Source organism: Nansenia antarctica (assembly GCF_963989245.1).
Source record: "Nansenia antarctica genome assembly, chromosome: 2".
Classification (NCBI taxonomy): Eukaryota; Metazoa; Chordata; class Actinopteri; order Argentiniformes; family Microstomatidae; genus Nansenia; species Nansenia antarctica.
Genome location: NC_137675.1, coordinates 9,544,135 through 9,554,134, shown reverse-complemented (window position 1 = coordinate 9,554,134; position 10,000 = coordinate 9,544,135). Strand labels below are relative to the sequence as shown.

Sequence of the window (10,000 nt, the reverse complement as noted above, 5' to 3'; positions counted from 1 at the left end):
ACGCCTGGGCTCTGATAGATACTGTTAGCTTTAGCCTGGCTGGGCTCGGGGACGACCCTGGGGAGAAGGCTGTTTCCTCCTGGTTCTCTGTCTCTCACACACACACACACACACACACACACACACACACACACACACATACAGCGGACACTCACCCACACACATACACACACACACTCTCACACACATTCTCTCTCTCTCTCCGTCTCTCTCTCCCTCCCTCTCTCTCACACTCTCTCTCTCCCCATCTCTCTCTCTCTCTCTCTCCCTCTCTTCCTCTCTCTGTCTCTCTCTCCCTCTCTCTCTCTCTCTCTCTCCCTCTTCCTCTCTCTGTCTCTCTCTCCCTCTCTCTCTGTCTCTCTCTCTGTCTCTCTCCCTCTCTCTCTCTCTTTCTCTCTCTCCATCTCTCTCTGTCTCTCTCTCCCTCTCTCTTCCTCTCTGTCTCTCTCTCCGTCTCTCTCTGTCTCTCTCTCCGTCTCTCTCTGTCTCTCTCTCCGTCTCTCTCTCTCTCTCCTACCCATGGCCTGGCACAGTCCACTGGAGTTTCAAGGCGGCCATCTTGTCCATCCTCCTCCTCCGTCCCCCATCCTTCCAGCCAGGCCATCCTACTGATGCTTCTGTATTCCTGCCATGTATCCAGACTCTGTCTGAACCAATGGGACCACATCATCATATAAAAGACTGGGGGAAACCAACCAGTATATAGCCTCAAACACACTGCAGCACCCGCCACCACTGCAGGGCTGTCGAGCCTCAAACGCAGCGCCACACACCCCAGTGGCTTTCATCTCCCCGGCCCCAAACTGAGTTTTTGGGAGATGTGGTTTCTGACACGTCCCCCGTCTCCTCTGTGTGTTATTGTATAAATACTGGATACATACTGGAGGTGGGACTGATCTATAATTCATTGTGCTGCTGCTGCTGCTGCTGCTGGTTCTTTGAATGGCCTTGTTGGAGACGGATCTAAGAGAGTGAAGGTGGTGTGTGTGTGTGTGTGTGTGTGTGTGTGTGTGTGTGTGTGTGTGTGTGCGTGCGTGCGTGCGTGCGTGCGTGCGCGCGCGTGCGTGTGTGTAAATGTGTGTGTGTGAGAGAGAATTATTGGTCTACCATGGCCTGGAGCACATTTTGAACAAACAGAATCATTGATACAACATCATAACATGTCAAGCACAACTGCTGCTACCGACTTAATGACCCAATCCCAGTTCACCCCTCGGCCCTACCACTTAGTCCTACCCTCCGTTAGCCCTACCACTTAGCCCTACCCCTCTGTTAGCCCTACCCCTCTGTTAGCCCTACCACTGTGTGCACTCCAAAACGAGGGGTAGGGGTTAAAACATTTCGAAATGGGATTGGGCCAAGAGTTTTCAGTTCAGAAGCCGTGGTAGCAGCAACACAAACACCTCTGAGACGTTCTAACATTCCGTCCAGGCCTCTTCGGGGGCACACCAGACCAGCATATCTGAAGAGTTAGAACCAGGAAGTGTGTTTCCTGTTTCCTGTTTGACCCCCCCCTTGCCCTAACCCCCCCCCCCCCCACCTCCCATACACAGAACAGGAAGTGAATGAGATGCCCCTATCAGAGGGAGAGATGGGAACCCTGTGGTGTTTCCCACAGTAGAAGAGAGCGTTGACTCATTAAAACACTGTATGGTGTGTGGGGTTAGTTAGGTGCTGGGGACACTATATACAGGAAGGAGAGCAGGAGGAGGTGGGGGGGGGGGGGGTTGGACTGGACAAACAGTCCTTTATCAGAGGGGGGGGGGGGGGGGTGCTTGGCTTGCTCTCCCAGGGCTGCTGGAACCAGAGCCTAAACACAAAACGTCACACTCGATGTCTCTGTGGCTCCGTGACTCGAGCACGGCGCTAACAACGCTGATGTTGTGGGTTCGATTCCCGCCGGGACCGTATATATAGGACAAACATACTCACTCACTGCGACGTAAGTCGCTTTGGATAAAAAGTGTCAGCTAAACGGCATATATGACGTCCTCCCTAGATGTAGACGTGAACTGTTTGGGGTTCTGGTTCCGAGGGCCGAGGCGGTGTGGCGGGTCGACCTTCCAGAGTGGTGTGTGGTGTGCTGGGGCCCGGAAAGCTCAGTGACTCACACTCACACCCACGGAACCCACAGTCTAGCCTTCTGTGTCTCTGACGGACAGCCAGGCATACAGTCTGTGACAATGAGTTGTTGTGTTGGTCCCCCAACCATTTCTCCGAACGAAGAAAGCCAGAATATTGCGGAGGACCCGTCAAGCCTCTCTCTCTCTCCCTCTTCCCCTCTCTCTCGCTCTCTCTCTCTCTCTCTCTCTCTCTCGCTCTCTCTCTCTCTCTCTCTCTCTCTCTCTCTCTTTCACTCTCTCTCTTTCACTCTCTCTCTCTCTCTCTCTCTTTCACTCTCTCTCCTCTCTCTCTCTCTCTCTCTCTTTCCACTCTCTCTCTCTCTCTATATAAAAATGTCAACTCACCCCTTTTCTTTTACAGCTTGGCAGAGGAGGGAAAACAAACCAGCAGCTGCATAAATATACAGCAGGAATTTCATTTTCTAATTGCCTGAGTTTGAGCGCCTCTCCGAAGTAGGGCCCATCACCAGTTGACATGTGACTGCCGAGTGTAAAATGATTTTGCCAGGAGCTTCAGGGAGCCCCCAAAGGGGGGGGGTGGAGGGGGGGGAACGTCAGCCGCTTCCTGCTCCCGTAAGAGAGAAGAGAGAAGAGAGAGCTATGAATGACTGAGCTCTGTCAACTTCAATCATCTCGGTTGCTACATCGCTGAAACAACAATGAGGAGGAGAGAGAGGAGAGGAGAGGAGGAGGGAGGGAGGGAGGGAGGGGAGGGGAAGGGGGGGGGGGGGGTGTTCTGTGGAGTTCATGGCTGAATGCAGATTTTTGATACACACACACACACACACACTGTGAAATGGACTCTACTCGGGAAGGAATATAGATCACGGTTGTAATAGACGCAGGCGAGCCAGAGAGGGAGAGCTGAGGAGATTGGTTGTTGAGCCTCCTCTGCGTGTGTTGGCTGGTCTGGAGAGTTTGGATTGTTGTTGTTTGAGTGGTCGTGGTGGTGCGTTGCTGCCGGTGGAAACGGTGTGTGTGTGTGAGGTCAGAGTTCTGGCTGTGTGCTGAGTTAGGCCGGCCTGGTCCACCGCCAAGTTTGGTGACCTTTCCTGGCCGGCCCTCTCCATCTGCTAAGAATAATATTGTTGTGCAAAAAAAAAAAGAGAGACTTTTTTTTTATCTGTACGACCTTTTTTCCCACAATTACCGCAAACTATTTCACAAGGTCTGAGTGCAATGATTGACATCTGGTAACATTTCTCATAATTGTGTGTGTGCGTGTGCATGGATGTGTGTGCGTGTGGACTTCTGTGTGTGTGTGTGTGTGCGCATCTGTGTGTGTGTGTATGTGTGTGTGTGTGTGTGTGTGTGTGTGTGTGTGTGTGTGTGTGTGTGTTTGTGTGTGTGTGTGCGTCTGTGTGTGTGTGTGTGTGTGTCTGTGTGTGTGTGCGGCGGTGTGCATCTGTGTGTGTGTGTCTGTGTGTGTGTGTGTGTGTGTGTGTGCGTCTGTGTGTGTGTGTGTGTCTGTGTGTGTGTGCGGCGGTGTGCGTCTGTGTGTGTGTGTGTGTGTGTGTGTGTGTGCGTGTGTGTGTGTGTGTGTGCGCGTCTGCGTGTGTGTGTGTGTGTGTGTGTTGTGTATGTTATCAGCTTTAGAGGTTCCGAAAACCCTCCGCTTCTCGGTTGCCAAGAATTATTCATTTGGTGAGGTTATGTTATTGTGTTATTTACATTTACATTTTTGGCATTTAGCAGACGCCTTATTCCAAAGCGACTTACAATCAATACATTTGAATACTAAGCATGTGAATCATCAGTCCACCATTCGTAGCAGGAAGAGTAATCTAGCTCGGGCCCGGGGCCACTGATAGAAGGAAAAACCTTCTCCTATCACCTTCTTCTAAAACCTAGTTTGTTTGTTTTTGTTTGTTTTTTACACTAGAGAAACAGTACAAGGGGGGCAATAGAAGTTCTTAGGGACACAGTAGAGGGGAAAGCGGGTGTCTTTAGGAGACGTAGTGCTGGGGGGCAGAAGATGTCTCAGGAGGAGCAGTTAAGGTGTAACCTGACGAGATGGGTCTTCAGTCTACGACGGAAGATGGGTAGTGACTCTGCCGTTCTGACAGCCGTGGGGAGCGGGGTGACATGAGAGTATTTGGGGAGGTTAAATACCAGCCGGGCAGCAGCATTCTGGATGTTATTGGCTGCCAGAGCGTACCATATCTACCATATCCATGTGTATTATTACTGGTACAGTACAGTGAATGCCAAACATATTCCTTCAGATGGAGGGTAAAGCCAAGTGAATTACCCAGCCCATGTCTGTCTAGTTGTAGCCAGGGGGAGGCTGGTGGAGGTAGACATCTCTCTGGTTCTCCTCCTGATGGACCCCCCCCCCCCCACCCCCTGGTTGACCCCCCTCCCCTCCCTGGTAGACTGTCTGGGGGTCTCAAATGATTCACCCCCCCCTCTCCCAGGCAGGGTAGTTATTGAATCACCACGGTTACCTTCACTCTGGCCTTTAAAGGAAGAGAAGGGCCTCAGAGGGAGCGGAGCGGCCGCGGCGTATCACACACACGCCAGAACCCCCTGATGATGAAACGGCCCACACACACGCACACACACACACACACACACGCCAGAACCCCCTGATGAAACGACCCACACACAAACACACATACTCACACACACGCCAGAACCCCCTGATGAAACAACCCCCACACACACACACACACACACACACACTCACTCACACACACGCCAGAACACCCTGATGAAACGACCCACACACACACACACACAGGCCAGAACCCCCTGATGAAACGACCCCCACACACACACACACACACACACACACAGGCCAGAACCCCCTGATGAAACGACCCACACACAAACACACACACACACACACACACACATAGGCCAGAACCAGATGATGAAACGACCCGCGCAGCCAGACATGTCTCAACTGAAACCAGTTATTATTCTTTCCTGTTTTGTTTCTCTTACGCAACGCAATTAAAGTAGTAAGGCTTCTGATGTTTCACTGTCTGATAAGACCCAGGGAGACGCAGGCAGGCAGGCACACACGCGAGCGCACACACACACACACACACACACACACACACGCACACTCACAAACAGACAGATGACGAGGAAAGGGTGTTTGAATGCTGGCCCAGTCAGGGTCTGCAGAGTTGGTGTACCAAAGGGCAATTAATTCCCCACATTGAAAGTGAGTAAACACACACACACACACACACACAGCTAATCCCCCTGCATTCAGATGGCTTTGAGATGCCCAGCAGTCATACACACATATGCATATAAACAAACACACACACACACACACACACACACACACATAAACAAACACAAACACAAACACACACACACACACACACACACACACACACATAAACAAACACAAACACACACACACAAACACAACCACGCACTCATACGAAGCGATCCAACCGCCACACACTGAACTGCCACTGGATGTTGGTGGGAAAATCAGCTTCAGAACAACAAACTGTTGAGAGCAGTGAGATTATGTCTAGAGGGAGAGACGCCTTTCTGACTGGAACACGTACACACACACACACACACACACGGCAGACATAAAAGATTGTCATCATACAATCCACTTATTGCTCATTTTGAGTGTGTGTGTGTGTGTGCGTGCGTGCGTGCGTGCGTGCGTGCGTGCGTGCGTGTGTGCGCGAGCGAGCGTCATTCACACAAATCCATCATCCGATGTTTGACCTCTCTCTGTTGTATCAAGCTGCCTCACTCCCTCTCATGGTCTCCCAACACACACACACACACACACACACACACACACACACACACACACACACACACACTTCTCCTCCTCCCATCCCAAGCCGTTCCATCTTCCATGGTCGTCGTCATAGAGATATGGGTCCAGTATGCTAAACGGGAGCTGAACCCTGCGGGGGGGGGATATTAATGTTGGGGGGCTCGCTCCTCTATCTGCTGCTCTGACAGCACCCTCTCTTCATCTGACCTCTGACCCCCGGCCCCTCGCACCTCCTCCCTGACACTGGGCCTCGGGCCAAAACCGCTGCATGGGAGCAGTACCGAGTGGAACGGAGGAGGGGAGGAGAGGGGAGGGTAGTGGAGAGGAGAGGAGAGGAGAGGAGAGGAGGTTAGAAGAGGGGAGTGGAGAGGAGGAGAGGAGGGGAGGGGAGGGTAGTGGAGAGGAGAGGAGAGGAGAGGAGGTTAGAAGAGGGGAGTGGAGAGGAGGAGAGGAGGGGAGGGGAGGGTAGTGGAGAGGAGAGGAGAGGAGAGGAAAGGAAAGGAGAGGAGAGGGTAGAGGAGGGGAGGGGAGGGGAGAGGAGAGGAGAGGAGGGGAGGGGAGGGTGGAGGAGAGTAGAGGAGAGGAGAGGAGGGGAGGGTAGAGGAGAGGAGAGGAGAGGAGGGAGGGTGGAGGAGAGGAGAGGAGGGGAGGGTGGAGGAGAGGAGAGGAGGGGAGGGTGGAGGAGAGTAGAGGAGAGGAGAGGAGAGGAGGGGAGGGTAGAGGAGAGGAGAGGAGGGGAGGGTGGAGGAGAGGAGAGGAGGGGAGGGGCTGGCTCGGGAGGGAGAGGGTGGAGGATGAGGGGAGGGGAGGCCTCTCGATCTGACCTCTCCATGGCTCGGTCGAAAAGAAGTCAAGTGATCCTGTCACGCATTAAATAACTCAGGAGGGAGGGAGGGAGGGGGTTTTCCTGTTCTTTCTCTTCATGATCTCCCTGCGACCCCGCAGCCTAAATACAGCATGTTGTTATGGTGATGGGTGACCACGCCCCCCTCCCCTCTCCGTGGCCTGCAGCAGGCTGGAGGACTGGAGAGAGCAGGGTTCTCTAGGCTCTCTGGAGAGACTTGGATCTGATTAGATGTTTGTATACACACATACAGAGACATACACACATACAGAGACATACACACAGTGACACTCATACACACTCACCTGCACTCTATAGCCGTGGCCTTTGACCCCACTGACTGGCCTGGTCTGGTCTGGTCTGGTCTGGTCTGGTCTGGTCTGGTCTGGCTGACTGACTGTAGACTTCCGCCCTAGATTGAAGACCTCCGTTTTTTCAGGCTACAGAACTGTCCCTCCTGAGACCTCCTCATCCCCTCTACCTCCCTGTACAGACCTCTCCATCCCCTCTACCCCCCTGGACAGACCTCTCCATCCCCTCTACCCCCCTGTACAGACCTCTCCGTCCCCTCTACCCCCCTATACAGACCTCTCCATCCCCTCTACCCCCCTGTACAGACCTCTCCATCCCCTCTACCCCCCTGTACAGACCTCTCCATCATCTCTACCCCCTGTACAGACCTCTCCATCCCCTCTACCCCCCTGGACAGACCTCTCCATCCCCTCTACCCCTGAACCAGAGAGTTCCCCCCCCCTGTACAGTCTCTCTAAAAAAAAAAAGCATTCTTCCTCCTTCTATCATCATGACTGCCAGTGGCCCCTGGCTCGAACATAGATGACTGTTTCTTGCGATGACTGATGGACAGATGATTCACTTCCTTAGTCAAATGCAGGGCTTAAAGTTCTCCGGCACGGTGCCGGATTTCCGGCGCGGGGGAATTTTTAGAAAAAAGAAAAAAAATCAGTCGGCATTGCGGCATTGCGCCGACGTGGTGGCGGGTGCGCTGTTTCGCAAATAAGTTAGCTTTCGTGTTTGCTAGCGAAACAGCTGATAGTTGATGTTGACTGCTCAAGGAGAATACATATTTGAAAGTACAGAATGCCTGAGAGCCTTATATTGCATTATATTACATTATATTTTGAATGGTCATCTGGTGCCTGAATATTGTTTTTTCCTTTACATATACAGTATAATGAAATTTCCACCATAAATTGATGGAGAAAGGGCACAAATTGGTGCATATCAATTCACCAGAATGCAAGAAATTCAGTGTTTGATGCTCGTTTAAGGACCCCCAGACAGCCCCGCTTCATGGGTCCCCCCCGATGTCAAACACCACTGGTACCACCTCCGCCTAATTTTGAGCCAGGAAAAACCCTGAGTAGTGACGGGAAGCCTTATGGGACGTGGTGCCAAGAAGGAGAATATAAGTGATAGTGGCTTAATAAGTAATCAGTTTGTTCTTTTAAAGACATGTATATATTTTATTCTGTATTGTTATAGTGATAGTGGCTTAATAAGTGATGCAATCAGTTTGGCCTTTTAAAGACATCTAAATATATTATTTTATTTTGTATTGAGTATAAAACAGTATTATGAATGAATGAATGAATGGTCGGTCTTTATTGTCATTAATACAGTACAGGTACCATACAACGAAATTTAGGAGGGGGGGCTCCCCTGGTGCTTGGAAAAAGACTAAAAACACGAGGGCCAAGGGTAAAATAAAAAAGGGAAAAGAGCTGGTTTACATAAATAAAGGCTATGTACACTATCTACTATACTACTATACTATACAATCAAACACTGTGCTGTACTCTATGCTATGCTATAAATATCCTAACTTTTCCTATATCTGAACCTTATGTACACAAGGGTTGTCATATTGCACATAGTATTGTTGCACATTCATTTAAAGTATTAATGCATTTTAACATTGAGACATATATTTTGTATTGACTATAAAATAGTATTAATGCATTTAAACATTGAGACAAGAAGCTGTCTTCTGTACCCGCTCTCCCAATATCTCAAACTGTGACACCCCTCCCCAAGAAAAGTTTCAGGCACAGGATTTTTTCCCACTTTAAGCCCTGCAAATGTATTTGGTCTAAGTCACTTTGGATAAAGGTGTTTGCTAAATGCCCAGAATGTAAAAGTGTGATGTAGATGGCTGGTCTGACTGGTCTAGCCAGGGTCTTGGTGGTCTTGGTGGTCTTGGAGGTCTTGTTGGTCCTTTGGTTTAATTGAGAAACCCAACATGCCCTGAGAAGGGTTGGAGCTCTGAGCTCCACTGCCTTGACAACGCTAAGCTTCGGAGCTGAAAAGGCGCTTTTCTGGGTATGTGTGTGTGGGGGGGGGGGGGGGGGTTTGTGTGCATACAAGTGTGTGTGTGGGGTCTGTGTGTTTTAAGTGTGCATGCGTGTGTGTGTGTGTTGTGTGTGTGCGTGTGCGTGCGTGTGACCGTGTGTGTGTGTGTGTGTGTGTGTGTGTGTGTGTGTGTGTGTGTGTGTGTGTGTGCGTGCGTGTGACCGTGAGTGTGTCTGTGTGTGTGTGTGTGTGTCTCCCTCTACACCAAGTCTCTTGGCTCGGTAATCTCTTCACATGGGCTCTCCTACCACAGCTACGCAGACGACACTCAACTCTTCCTGTCCTTCCCCCCGTCTGATGTACACGTGGCAACCCGTATCTCAGCATGTCTCGCTGACATTTCAACTTGGATGGCTGACCACCATCTCAAGCTCAATCTTAACAAGACCGAGCTCCTCTTCATCCCCGGGAAAGCCTGCCCTCTCCAAGACTTCTCCATCACAGTGGAGAACTCTACTGTAACCCCCTCCCTGACAGCCAAGAACCTTGGAGTGATCCTGGATAACCGACTATCCTGTGCGGAGAACATTGCAGCAACGGCTCGCTCCTGCAGATTCTTCCTCTACAACAGGGGTGCTCACACTTTTTGGAACCAAGATCTACTTTTCAAGTAGCCAGTCTGCCAAGATCTACCAGTCTAGTTTCAACATCGCAAACGTACATGCACGTACTACAAACACACACACACACACACACACACACACACACACACACACACACAGTTCCCAGCCTGCATAGTAAACATAGTACACTTTCCCTCTCTCTGTCACACAGCCACAGGAGAAGACCATCACAAACCCTCCCTCTTTGCTATTCTCGCTCACACACATTCACACACACACACACACACACACACACACACACACACACACACACACACACACACACATTTGCCAT

The 10,000-nt window shown here is 50.9% G+C and overlaps 1 protein-coding gene across 1 annotated transcript in view; it reads left to right on the top strand.

The window, feature by feature from the left end:
* Positions 1-10,000, top strand: part of LOC308149770 (partitioning defective 3 homolog) — a gene marked incomplete at both ends in the record, with an annotated part of 204,272 nt that overhangs the window by 159,378 nt on the left and 34,894 nt on the right.